The 14231-nt window shown below is 37.4% G+C and overlaps 2 pseudogenes across 2 annotated transcripts; both read left to right on the top strand.

Annotated features, from left to right (window-relative positions):
* The first annotated feature begins 634 nt into the window (after positions 1–634).
* Positions 635–1889, top strand: LOC306660625 (ubiquitin carboxyl-terminal hydrolase 12-like; annotated as a pseudogene). Its single transcript has one exon. The product of its transcript is annotated as a ubiquitin carboxyl-terminal hydrolase 12-like (transcript).
* Positions 1890–2282: 393 nt separating this feature from the next.
* Positions 2283–4115, top strand: LOC306660592 (E3 ubiquitin-protein ligase CCNB1IP1-like; annotated as a pseudogene). Its single transcript has one exon. The product of its transcript is annotated as an E3 ubiquitin-protein ligase CCNB1IP1-like (transcript).
* Positions 4116–14231: the final 10116 nt, after the last annotated feature.

The raw sequence follows: 14231 nt of genomic DNA, 5'->3' as shown, positions 1-14231 counted from the left end.
AAAGGCTCATCCCGGGTTTTGGCACCAGATGTTAGGGGTTGCTGGCTCAGTTGTGGCTCACCAATAGCTCCCAGAAAAAATGCTCCACAGACACGAGATCTCGTGCAAGAGACTTTATTTATGTGGACGATTCACATCCGGAGAGAAAAGAAGGGAAAAAAGACAAAAGATGGCGTATGGCTTCTCTCAGATATTGGAATCTCACGGGCTGGAAGGAACCAATTGCGAAGGAGAATTCTTACAGGCTGACTGATGAACCAATAGCATGTTAGGACGTAACTTGGGGGGCAGGAAGATGGCGGCAGTGTAAGCCCGGAAATTCCTGTAACTTAAGAGGCGGGCACAGCACAGACTGACAGGTGATGGGGAGGCCAGAAATTCCTGTAATGGAAGAGGCAGGTGGAGCACAGATTGACAGGTGGTGGGGAGGCGGGAAATTCCTCTAACAGGAGAGGCGGGCTGCTTTATACCTTACAAAATCCACTGCATGTTTGCCTACAAAGCATTAATTTAAAAATACAATAGGCAGTGGCTCAGGGTCCACCTGCAGCTTGCAGTGTGAGCTATGGCCCAGCTGCCCTCCTCCCCTGCCCATGGCCCCTGCTGTAATTGAGTGGAAGATGGCGCTGAGCAGATGGAAATCCTAATGAAAGTCTCCAAATTCGCTTCCATGTGTACCATGGGCACCAGTGCCTCAGCATTAGAGAGATTGGTCCAGAACAGTTTCCAGTTAATGAGCACTATTTTGGATTAGTCAATTTTGGGAATACCTGCAACTGCAATTCAGTTCTTGAAGCACTTTTTTTTTTGTCGTCCATTTCGGGAAAAAGTTCTAGCATACAAGAGGCAGCCTGGGAAGAAGGAGAACCTTCTTATGTTCTTAGCAGATCTCTTCCATAGCATAGCCACTCAGAAGGAAAAGGTTGGAGTAATTCCTCCTAAGAAGTTCATAACAAGATTACAGAAAGAAAATGAACTTTTTGACAACTACATGCAGCAAGATGTCCATGAATTCTTAAATTACCTACTACATACAATTGCTGATATTTTACAAGAAGGGAGAAAGTAGGAAAAACAAAATGGTCGTTTACCTAATGGAAATATTGATAGTGAAAATAATAACAGCACACCAGACCCAACGTGGGTACATGAGATTTTTCAGGGAACATTAACTAATGAAACCAGATGTCTTACTTGTAAAAGTATAAGCAGCAAAGATGAAGATTTTTTAGACCTTTCTGTTGATGTGGAACAAAATACATCAGTTATCACTATTTAAGGGGTTTTAGCAACACAGAAACTCTGTGCAGTGAATACAAATATTACTGTGAAGAGTGTCGTAGCAAATAGGAAGCACATAAACGGATGAAAGCTAAAAAACTGCCTATGATTCTAGCTCTGCACCTGAAGAGATTTAAATATATGGATCAACTTCATCAATACACAAAACTTTCTTACCGGGTAGTTTTTCCTTTAGAACTCCATCTGTTTAACACTTCAGGTGATGCAACCAATCCTGACAGAATGTAAGACCTCGTTGCTGTTGTGGTTCACTGTGCAAGTGGTCCCAAGAGGTCATTATATTGCAAGTTAAGAGTCATGACTTTTGGTTGTTGTTTGATGACGACATTAGAAAAAATAGATGCACAAGCTATTGAAGAATTCTAAGGGTTGACATGAAAGTATCTCAAAGAACTCTGAGTCTGGTTACATCCTTTTCTATCAGTCTCAGGACTGAGGGGGAACCGTGATGAAGAGATATTTTCTGCCTTATTTCTTCTCTGGTTATTTTGGAAAGGATTAAGCACTGATTTTTCAAGAAAAGAGAAATGCAGGAAGCTCAGGGGGCAGTAGCACACTTTGCACACAATAAAGCAAAAACTCTGGATTAACAACAACAAAAAATACAATAAATAGTAGGAAGATCAGTAAAGTAAATGGAGTAGAGAGAAGGGGAGGGAAAGAGGAAGTACTGAGACTGCAATGGGGCAAATTCTATTCCATGCATGTATGATTATCTCAAAAGGAACCCACCATTTTGCATAACTCTCAGGACCCATAAAAACATTCAAATTGACTTTTCATTTGTACACCTAAGTTAATATTTTGTTTGATTGGCATGCCTATCTTAAAATTTATTTTAAACAACTTTAAGATAATTTTAATAACTACAATGCACTAATAAAAGAAGAAAATGATAATTTTTCAAAATTCATGGTCATTTGAAGGTTTTTAAATTTCATCCAACTTCCTGTCTCTCCCTCTCCGTTTTGGTGGGCTGGTTGAAGATGAAGTCCACTGAAGAGGGAAGACTTAAGTCTTCAGTCCCTTGTGTGCCAGCCCAGAAGTGGCCCTTGAAAGCCTTTGTAATATCTATATACTCCCTAAAAATCAAGTGGGCTTGGATTTGGACATTCCTAATAGAAAGAGTTAAAGGCTGATTGAGACTGTGAAGACCTGATGCTAGGTAGTTGATAGATCCTATAGTTCAACTTCATTCCTGGATAGAAGCTGGATTCATCTGATAGCAGAAAACAGACCAGAACCAGATATGAGTCTTTCATTCCCACTGTGGATCTCTTCAGTGCTATAAATCCTGGATATCAATAGATGATGACTCTTTTTCTCTCTTTCTTTTTCTTCAGCATCTGGAGATCTCATTAACATGTCTTTGTATGAAGACATGTTGCTTTGTAATTATCGAAAGTGTCGCATCAAACTCTCTGGTTATGCCTGGGTCACTGCCTGCTCTCACATCTTCTGTGATCAGCATGGCAGTGGTGAGTTCAGTCGTTCACCAGCTATTTGCCCTGCCTGCAACAGTACCCTTTCTGGAAAGCTGGATATTGTCCGCACAGAACTCAGTCCTTCAGAGGAATATAAAGCTATGGTGTTGTCATTGCTATGACCAGAGATTGTGTTGGACATTAGCTCCCGAGCACTGGCCTTCTGGACATATCAGGTACATCAGGAATGTCTCTATCAAGAATATAATTTCAGCAAGGCTGAGGGCCACCTGAAACAGATGGAGAAGATATATACTCAGCAAATACAGAGCAAGGATGTAGAATTGACCTCTATGAAAGGGGAGGTCACCTCTATGAAGAAGGTGCTGGAAGAATACAAGAAAAAGTTCAGTGACATCTCTGAGAAACTTATGGAGTGCAATCGGCAGTATCAAAAGCTCCAAGGCCTCTATGATAGCCTTAGGCTACGAAATATCACCATTGCTAACCAAGAAAGTACCCTTGAACCAACTATGATGGCACAATCTGGTGTTTTTGGCTTCCCATTAGGGAACAACTCCAAGTTTCCTTTGGACAGTACACCAGTTCGAAATCAGGGTGATGGAGATGGAGATTTTCAGTTCAGACCATTTTTTGTGGGTTCTCCTACAGCACCTGAAGCCAGCAACAGCTTTTTTAGTTTTGCCTCTCAAAGTCATGAATTAGAGCAGCAACAAGTCTCTAGCAGGGCCTTTAAAGTAAAAAGAATTTAGCTCATTTTACAGAATTTTTGTTTGCTTTCAGTGATTTCATTTATCATACAATCTTTATTCTAGATAGTTGTTGTCAAGCTCCCTGTGCTGTTAAGCCTTTGAAGTTCTCTTCACATTTTCAACTTATAAGAAATTCAGTGGCAATAGAGGATTGACTTTAGTGTCTGATATTTTGTTTGTTTGTTTCTAATATTTAAAGCATGAAAATTTATTAATCTCAATTTCTGTGTATATTGTTGAGTTTCATTACTGGTGAAAGGGTCACAACATTATTATATGTTCTGTAGATCATTCTTTCTGGCTTTCTGACTGACCTGTGTATTTATTCATATGTATATAAGCACCATTGTTTCATGTCTACATGTTACTTTGGGTCTTGATATTTATGTATATATATGTGTGTAACTGTTTTCCTTGATATTTTGCTGTATTTGCCAGGATATTTATATGAACAGTTGGTCTTAGACAATGGTGGGTGACCTGTGGCTTGTTATTTTGTTGTGTGTGTTTGTTTGTATATATTGGTGTATTTGTACACATATTTACTTGTTTAGAGAGGTATGCTCATATCAATGAAGGAAGTTTGATGTATATCCAGTCCTTCCTTGTATTAAAAAGTTATTGACATTGATGAATTTATTTTCTAAAGTTGATTTTGTTTGGATTTGTTTAAAAATGAAACTGCTTCTTTGTCTGTTAGTGATTGCCTGTTAGCTATTTAAGAATGACCTTCTGATGCAGAAAATTTACTAACATATTGGTCATAAGAGATTATGTTAATTAAAATAATTTTAACGATTTAAAAAAAATTTCATCCAGTCTTAGCTGGAAGGCAGATATCTGAGAATTAACCCTGAAACTCATCTGAGTGTGGAAAGAAAAAGAAAGGAAGATAAAAGGACTTTACAAAAACTTAAAATACTAACTATGCTTTTCTGGTGTCTTGGTGTTTACGGGTAATCTAGGAGTAACAGTTAGTAAATAAACATATTTGAGATGTGTTTATGAGTGTTGCTCTTCATGTACAGTCAAAAAGTCATATCATGTGACTAATATAAAACATGAGTTATTTTTTAATTAAAATATTTTTTATTTTTACAGACACATTTTGATTCGTTGTATACAAATGGAGTAAAACTTTTCATTTCTATGGTTTTACACAATTTATATTCACACCATTTATGTAATCATACATACATACAGTGTAATACTGTCTGTTTCATTCTACTGTTTTTCTATCCCCACCCCCTGCCCCTTTTTCATCTATTTTCTCCAAAATAGCTGGCTCCTCCAAGTGGAGCCTGCTGGGGCCAAGAGGGCTGTGCAGTGGTGCTGCTCTGAGATTGCACTTGGGCATCATGTTGGCCAACACAGGATGAGTTTGGACAGGGAACTCTTATCATCCCCTGGTGACAAATATTCTTTGTTTCTCCCTAGGTCATAGTCTGACTCTTTTATTTTGGAACCAGTTCTAAAAAGCAAAAGAAATTATTTTCAATCTCATATTTTATAGTTCAGTTGAGTTTCAGCATGATCACTGACTTTCCTATTGACCTTGAGCAGATCCAAAAAAAAAAAAAAAAAAAAAAACCCTTCCTGGGCTGTCCATATTATGGAGGTTATGAATAGTGCACAATTCCAAACTCCAAACTGTCCCCACAGTCTATAGTAGCCCTTCTGTCCATATGAACACAGGGTTTTTGAAGTCTCTCAGCAACTTGTCTACCACCTCTGTATTTAGACTGAACAGACCCCAGCTGGCCCTAAACACATTTCCAGAGCTTCTACTTATGCTGTGAAGTGCCAAGTGTGGAACAAAATCAAATACATCCTTTTCCTGCACTTTATACCGTCCTCATCTTAGAATTCTATTGCCATACCAAACTTAACATATCTGAAATGAAAACTCCTAATGTCTGTGGCAAAAAACTGATAAGGACAAAATTTCAGAGCACCATTAAGTCCTCTCCCTGAATATCCAACATCTCTTTAAACTATCAGTTCTACCTGTGAACATATCCAATCTTACAAGTTCCTTATAATTCCACAGCAAGCACCCTCATCAAAAGTGCCACAGTTCCTATACTGCATAATTACAATAGTATGCTAATTGTCTCCTACAGCCAAACTCTCCTCACAATAGTGGATTCCTCCATAAAAGTCACATGACACATTCAAACCCACACAGGAATGAATATATGACCAGTATCAAAAATATTTTTATGAATAAAAAAAAAAAAAAAGAAATGGCATGAAGTTTTTTGAGAAGTTCTTTGTATTTCCTGGATTATCTACAAAAAGATAAGTACATGCAACACTTGGAATTTTGACTTACATTTATGACACAGAGGTGGCAATTCATTTGGTTGGCCAGCTCCTTTCTGGCTGAAAGTTCAGGGTAGGGATTCTGTTCAAATAACTGATTAAGTGTCTCCACCTCATGTTTTGTAAATTTGTGCCAAGGATTTCCTTTTCCCCTTTCATGTTTTCTTTGTCCTTCTCCCTTAGGACTGTGATCAACAGAAGATGCTGGAAAACACACAAACAGAAAAGAATTGAGGAAGACTAGTAGCATCCAAAGAAACAAAAGATTATTTGTTAACTAAGAGTTTTAAAAAGTGCAGCTCTGCCTCAACCTTATTCATAATAATAAAACCTACAATGGACTAAAAGCCAATCATTAGCAAAGAAGGATAGCATGAGATTATTATCTCCATGGTAGAAAAAGGATTTTAATCTAACAAAAATTCAAAAATTTGGGCTAGGCTTGTGGCTTAATGATAGAGTTCTCACCTCACACCTGTGAGGCACTTGGATTCAACACTCAGCACCATGTAAAAATGAAATAAAGGCATTGTGTTCATCTAGAAAAAAATTTAATAAAAATATAAAGAGATCAGTGAAAAATGTCAGCCACAATAGAAATTAAGGAAGTACAAATAAACCAGTGCACATTCATTTCATAACCAACAGTTTATATGGTTGGGGGAAGAGTAGGGCAATAATAAGATTAACTAAAATAGCCTGAAAGCATTGGGATGGTACAAGTATTGATTATGACTTCTTTGGCTTTTTGCTCTGTACTAGGAAGTACAAGTGAAATTACCCTTCAATGCAGCAGTCAAATAATGGATACTTGAAGTTTTTGAACCATGCTTATGTGAACATTTCCTAACCCCACCTCAATTTGAAGGCAGATGTAAAACTCTGGACTCAATGGTGAAGCTTAGTTTGGTGGTAGTGAGAACTGAAACCAGGGCCTCAGGCATGCTAGGAAAAATTCTACAATTCAATCAGACTCCAAAGAGAAAAATCTCAATGTCTGGTCATGTAGCTCAGTAGCAAAGTACCCCTGGTTCAATCCCAGTACAACAAAATAATAAATAAAGAAATATAAGCACATAGGGCTGGAGATATAGTTCAGTTGGAAAAGTGGTTGCCTCACATGCAAAAGGCCCTTTGCTCAATCCCTAGCACAACATAATAAAAAATGAATAAATAAATATAATAAACACCTCAATTAGGGGTAGAACTGTAAGTAAGTGAGACATTACAAGATTGAAGTTATATTAGTATTAACACTAAAATGTTACAACTTAAATTTTCTTTTGTGTATGAAAATACACAAAATTGACACAAAAGAATTACAGAATTGACACATAAGGAAATATGTCACAGCCAAAAACAAAAGAAAACCCAAGCCAAGGCAGTAAGAACAAGAAGAAAGATGTGTCCACACACCTACTCAGCTGAAAGACGTACCACAAGGAAAAATGGCAGCAGTGGCCCTCCTCTCTCCTCCCCCCCTTCCCTCTCCCTCCCACTGACTTGGTTTTTTGGTATTTTTCAGAAGGGTGGGGTCGAACCAGCAGCTCCCCACTGGATTTACCACAGAGCTTCGTCTCAGTCCTGTTTTAGTTTTCATTTGGAGACACAGATATACAAAAGTTGCCTCAAACTCGAGATTCTCCTGCCTCAGGTTCCAAAATCCACTCTATGACAATCATGCACCACCAGGCCCCACCATGAGTGCACTACCAATTGTACACAATACTTGGCTTCTGAGTGACAAGCTTGCACATGTCTAAAAACAAGTTTGATGAACCCTTCCTCTTTCTGATTTCATCCCCCCTCTGGGAGAGCTAATTCTCTTGTGAGGTATTAATTTCTTTCATGAGGAACAAAAAGGGACTATTTATTTGTGAGTCAAAGCAACACTAGGTAGGATTCAAAAAATGTTGCTGGGAAAACTCGATATTCATATGCAAAGATCAAGTTGGATCTTTAATCTCACATGCAAAAATAAACACAAAACAAAAATAAATAAATAAATAAAGCTAGAAAAACGCAGAAAACCTGCTGCTGCAAAAAAAAAACTTTGGGGGAGTGTTTTATGACATTGAATTTGGCAATAACTTTTTATATAGGTCACCAAAGACAAACCAAAAAAAAAAAAAAAATTAGACTCCATCCAAATTAAGAAGTGTGCATCAAAAAACACAATGAAGAAAACAAAACACAATAAAAAAATAGGAGAATCCCTTGGCAAACCATGTCTGATAAACTGTTGATATGAAGACATAAGGGTTCATAACTCACACTCAAATTTAATTTAAAGTGGACAAAGGTTTTGAATAGAAATTTCAGCAAAGAAGATACTTGGTGGTTGATGAGCATGTGAAAGATGGTCAACATCACAAATTATAGGGAACCCAAATCAAATCCACAGCTTGCTAACACTTCACCCATTAGGAGGGCTACTATCCACACACCAAATAATCAAAACAAAATGACTTCAGATAAGCAGGAACAACTGATGAGAATGAGAAATGGTGCAGTTACTATGGAAATCAATACAGCAGTTTCTCAAAAAATCTTAAAAAATGATTTTGGTATCCATCAATTTCACTTGTAGGAGGAATCTACATGTTAAAGGGATTTGAAAAAGAAAAAACACTCTATTCCCCACATAATCACACTTGGGGAGGCCAGATGAATTCAGCCAACATTCCAGGGGATCTTCTGGTGTCTTTCAACCCACTCTTGAGCACACTCAATATAAAAAGGTCCCAGAGTTTCTGAAAAGCAAATATGCATGCTGAAAATGTTTTAAAGACATGAAGCTTTTCAAATAAAAGCTTAGGAGTGAAAAACAGCAACCAAGGGCACAAGTCCTTTGTATTACTCTAGCCTCTGGTTTGAAGCAGGGTCTCTGGCACCTGCTTACCTGAGATTCATGGCATATTTGTGAGGATTCACATTGCAAAGGGACTTCATCTGAGTCATCACTGTTTGGGGACCCTTGATGCACATTTGTGCCTTGAGAACATGTGCCCAGTGGACTCCTGGGTCAACTATGTACTGTTGGGGAGGAGGATCATGTATAAGTTGCAGGACAGCTACAGCTTACCCCACAAAGTCCTCCTCTGAACTAGAGCTCCTCTAGAGGAAAAAATGAGAGCCATGCCCAGGCTGGTGCAAGTCCACCTCCTCAAAACAAAAACATCCAAAAAAAAAAAAAAAAAAAAAAAAGAAGAAGAAAAAGCACCCCAAAATCTCTTCTACTTTCCTAGGTGTTAAAACGTCCAATTTATTTCTGAATTTCCCAGAATAGCAACGAATCCCTTCTGGTGAACTTGCAAACAAATCCTCAGGACCACTTATTAAATGCTTCCTGTAGAATTTCTTATCCCTACCCCACTCTTGTGATTGGAGACCTCACTAAAGCCCTGGGGCATGCTAGCCTCTACCTTATCATTAAGCTATATTCATGCATTTTTTTGCTTTTTGCTTACTTGCTCGGTGGGGGAGGGAACAGGATGGAACCCAGGGCATCACGCATGCAAGCCTTGTGCATGTAGGCTTCATGCATGGTGGACAAGCTCCCTAATTCTGAGCCCAGCCTATCCTGCTCATTTTTATTTATTTTTCTTTTCCCCTCTCCCCTGGCCTTTACCACATCTAAACACATTAACTTTGAAAATGCCTAGACTGATAATGAATTCAGGATCTTCCTGCCTCAGCCCCAAAAGTAGAAGTGCTAGAATTATAGGCACACACCACTGCATCCGGTCAATATTTTAACTCACAGGAAATTAGAAAATAAAAAAGAGCCTAAAGAATTTACCATTCACCAATGATCCTATACCCAGCAAAACTAACCTTCAGATTTGAAGATGAAATAAAATCCGTCCATGATAAACAAAAATTAAAAGAATTTATAAATACAAAACCTGTGCTGCAGAATGTTCCCAACAAAATATTCCATGAGGAGGGAATGAAAAACAAAAATGTGGGTCAGCAAAGGGAGGAACTACCTCAGAGCAAACCACTCATAGGAGAAACCAAGCCAACTTAAAAACCAAAAGTAAGCCAAATGACTGGGAATACAAATCATATCTCAATAATAACCCTGAATGTTAATGGTCTAAACTCATCAATCAAAAGACATAGACTGGCAGAATGGATTAAAAAGAAAGACCCAACAATATGCTGCATGCAAGAGACTCATCTCATAGAAATGGACATCCACAGACTAAAGGTGAAAGGATGGGAAAAAACCTACCATGCACATGGACTCAGTAAAAAAGTGGGGTTTTCCATCCTTATTTCAGATAAAGTGGACTCCAAGCCAAAGATAGTCAGAAGGGATAAAGAAGGACATTTCATACTCTTTAAGGGAACCATAAATCAGGAAGACATAATGATAGTAAATATTTATGCCCCAAACAATGGTGCATCCTTGTACATCAAACAAATCCTTCTCAATTTCAGGAATCACATAGACTACAACACAATAATTCTGGGTGACTGTAACACACAACTGTCACCACTAGATAGATCTTCCAAACAAAACCCACCAAAGAAACCATAGAACTCAATAACAAAATCAATAACCTAGACTTAATAGACATATATAGAGTATTCCATCCATAAACGAACGGATTCACTTTCTTCTCAGCAGCACATGGAACCTTCTCGAAAATAGACCATATGTTATGCCACAAAGCAGCCCTTAGGATATGCAAAAAAATAGAGATACTGCCTTGTGTTCTATCAGATCATGATGGACTGAGTAGAAATCAATGACAAAATAAAAAACAGAAATTACTCCAACATCTGGACACTAAATAATATGCTATTGAATGAAACATGGATAACAGAAAACATCAGAGAGGAGATAAAAAAATTCATCGAGGTCAATGAGAATGACGATACAACTTATCAAAATCTCTGGGACACTATGAAAATGGTACTAAGAGGAAAATTCATTGCATGGAGCGCTTTCCAGAAAAGAATGAAAAGTCAACAACTAAATGACCTAACATTACAGCTCAAAGCCCTAGATAAAGAAGAACACAATAACAGCAAAAGTAGTAGAAGACAGGAAATAATTAAAATCAGAGCTGAAATCAATGAAATTGAAACAAAAGAAACAATTCAAAAAATTGACAAAACAAAAACTTTGTTCTTTGAGAAAGTAAACAAAATAGATAAACCCTTAGCCACAGTAACAAAGAGAAGAAAAAAACTCAAATTACTAAAATTTGTGATGAAAAAGGAAATATCACGACAGACGCCACTGAGATACAGAACATAATGAGAAGCTACTTTGAAAATCTGTATTCCAACAAAATAGAAAGTACAGAAGACATTGACAAATTTCTAGAGACATATGGTCTTCCCAGACTGAACCAGGAAGACATACACAATTTAAACAGATCAATATCAAGCAATGAAATAGAAGAAGCCATTAAAAATATATCATCCAAGAAAAGCCCAGGACCAGACGGATTCTCAGCCGAGTTCTACAAGACCTTCAAAGAAGAACTCATTCCAATACTTCTCAAAGTATTCCAGGAAATAGAAAAGGAGGGTACCCTACCGAACTCATTCTATGAATCTAATATCACCCTCATACCCAAAGCAGGCAAAGACACATCAAGGACAGAAAATTTTAGACCAATATCCTTGATGAATATAGATGCAAAGATCCTTAATAAAATATTGGCGAACCATATCAAAAAACATATTAAGAAAATCGTGCACCACAATCAAGTGGGGTTCATGCATGGAAGGCAAGGATGGTTTAACATCCATAAATTAATAAACATAATCCATCATGTCAATAGACTTAAGGATAAGAATCATATGGTTATATCAATTGAAGCAGAAAAAGTGTTCGACAAAATACAACACCCCTTCATGCTCAAAACACTAGAAAAAATAGGGATAGTAGGGACATGACTGAACATTGTAAAGGCTATTTATGCTAAGCCCATGGCCAACATCATTCTTAATGAAGAAAAACTGAAACCATTCCCTTTAAAAATGGGAACAAGACAGGGTGCCCTCTTTCACCACTTCTATTCAACATTGTCCTTGAAACGCTAGCCAGAGCAATTAGGCAGACTAAAGAAATTAAAGGGATACAAATAGGAAAAGAGGAACTTAAGCTGTCACTATTTGCGGATGACATGATTCTATATTTAGAGGATCCAAAAACCTCCTCCAGAAAACTTCTGGACCTCATCAATGAATTCAGCAAAATAGCAGGCTATAAAATCAACACACATAAATCTACAGCATTTTTATACACAAGCAATGAAACAGCTGAAAGGGAAATGAGGAAAACAACTCCATTTGCAATAGCCTCAAAAAAAATAAAATAATTGGGAATCAATCTAACCAAAGAGGTAAAAGATCTCTACAATGAAAACTACAAAACATTGAAGAAAGAAATTGAGGAAGATCTTAGAAGATGGAAAGATCTCCCATGTTCTTGGATAGGAAGAATTAATATTGTCAAAATGGCCATACTACCAAAAGTGCTATACAGATTCAATGCAATTCCAATTAAAATCCCAATGATGTACCTTACAGAAAAGAGCAAGCAATCATGAAATTTATCTGGAAGAATAAGAGACCCAGAATTGCTAAAGCAATCATTAGCAGGAAGAATGAAACAGGGGGTATCGCAATACCAGAACTTCAACTATACTACAAAGCAATAGTAACAAAAACGGCATGGTATTGGCACCACAATAGACAGGAAGATCAATGGTACAGAATAGAGGATATAGACACAAACCCAAATCAATACAATTTTCTCATACTAGACAAAGGTGCCAAAAGTATGCAATGGAGAAAAGATAGCCTCTTCAACAAATGGTGCTGGGAAAACTGGAAATCCATATGCAACAGAATGACACTAAACCCCTATCTCTCACCCTACACAAAATTCAACTCAGAATGGATTGAGGTCCTTGAAATTAGACCAGAGACACTGCATCTTATAGCAGAAAAAGTAGGTCCAAATCTTCAACTTATTGGCTTAGGATCAGACTTCCTTAACAGGACTCCCATAGCACAAGAAATACAAGCAAGAATCAATAACTGGGGTAGATTCAAACTAAATAGCTTTCTCTCAGCAAAGGAAACTATCAGCAATGTGAAGAGAGAGCCTACAGAGTGGGAGAATATCTTTGCCACTCATACTTCAGATAGAGCACTAATTTCCAGAATATATAAAGAACTCAGAAAACTCTACACAAAGAATACAAATAACCCCATCAACAAATGGGCTAAGAATATGAACAGATGCTTCACAGAAGAAGATCTACAAGCAGTCAACAAACATATGAAGAAATGTTTCCCATCTTTAGTAGTAAGAGAAATACAAATTACAGCTACACTAAGATTTCATCTCACCCCAATTAGAATAGCGATTATCAAGAATACAAGCAATAAGAGGTGTTGGGGAGGATGTGGGGAGAAAGGTACACTCATACATTGCTGGTGGGGCTGCAAATTAGTGCAGCCATTCTGGAAAGCAGTGTGGAGATTCCTTAGAAAACTTGGAATGGACCCACCATTTGACCCAGCTATCCCACTCTTCGGCCTATACGCCAAGGACTTAAAATCAGCATACTACAGAGATACAGCCACATCAATGTTCATAGCTGCTAAATTCACAATAGCCAGACTGAGGAACCAACATAGATGTCCTTCATCTGATGAATGGATAAAGAAACTGTGATATATATAAATATAAATATATATATATATATACACACACACACACACACAAAATGAAATATTACTCAGCTATAAAGAATAATAAAATGTGGCATTTGCTGGCAAATGGATGAAATTGGAGAATATCAAGCTAATGAGATAAGCCAATCTCAAAAAACCAAAGGATGAATGATCTGGCTGATAAGCGGATGATGACACATAATGGGGGTTGGGAGGGGGGCAAGAATGGAGGAAGGAGGGACTATAGAGAGGGAAAAGAGGGGTGGGAGGGGTGGGGGGAAGGAAAAATAATAGAATGAATCAAACATCATTACCTTATGTAAATGTATGATTACGCAAATGGTATGCTGTTACTCCAAGTACAAACAGAAACAACATGTATCCCATTTGTTTATAATAAAAATAAATTAAAAATAAATAAATAGAGTGTTTGTATCCAAATGCAATGATAAATAAAAAATAGAATAAATGACTGAATACTAAAAAAAAAAAATTATCATTCCATGTTAAAGCATCAAATTTTATTTGATCCACTCAACATTCTGCTCATCCCTTTGCCATGCCCTGCATTTTCCTAATGGAAATCCCAGAAAACACCCCCATTCATCTCTAAAACACAAGGAATTTCTTTGACTGTCACCATAGGCTTATTTTTAAATATAGATCTTTTGGAGAAGCCCCGCTTTCCAATTGC

This window comes from Sciurus vulgaris (assembly GCF_902686455.1).
Source record: "Sciurus vulgaris genome assembly, chromosome: 4".
NCBI lineage: Eukaryota > Metazoa > Chordata > Mammalia > Rodentia > Sciuridae > Sciurus > Sciurus vulgaris.
The sequence above is the reverse complement of the archived record's forward strand: the minus strand, read 5'-3'. Positions and strand labels throughout refer to the sequence as shown.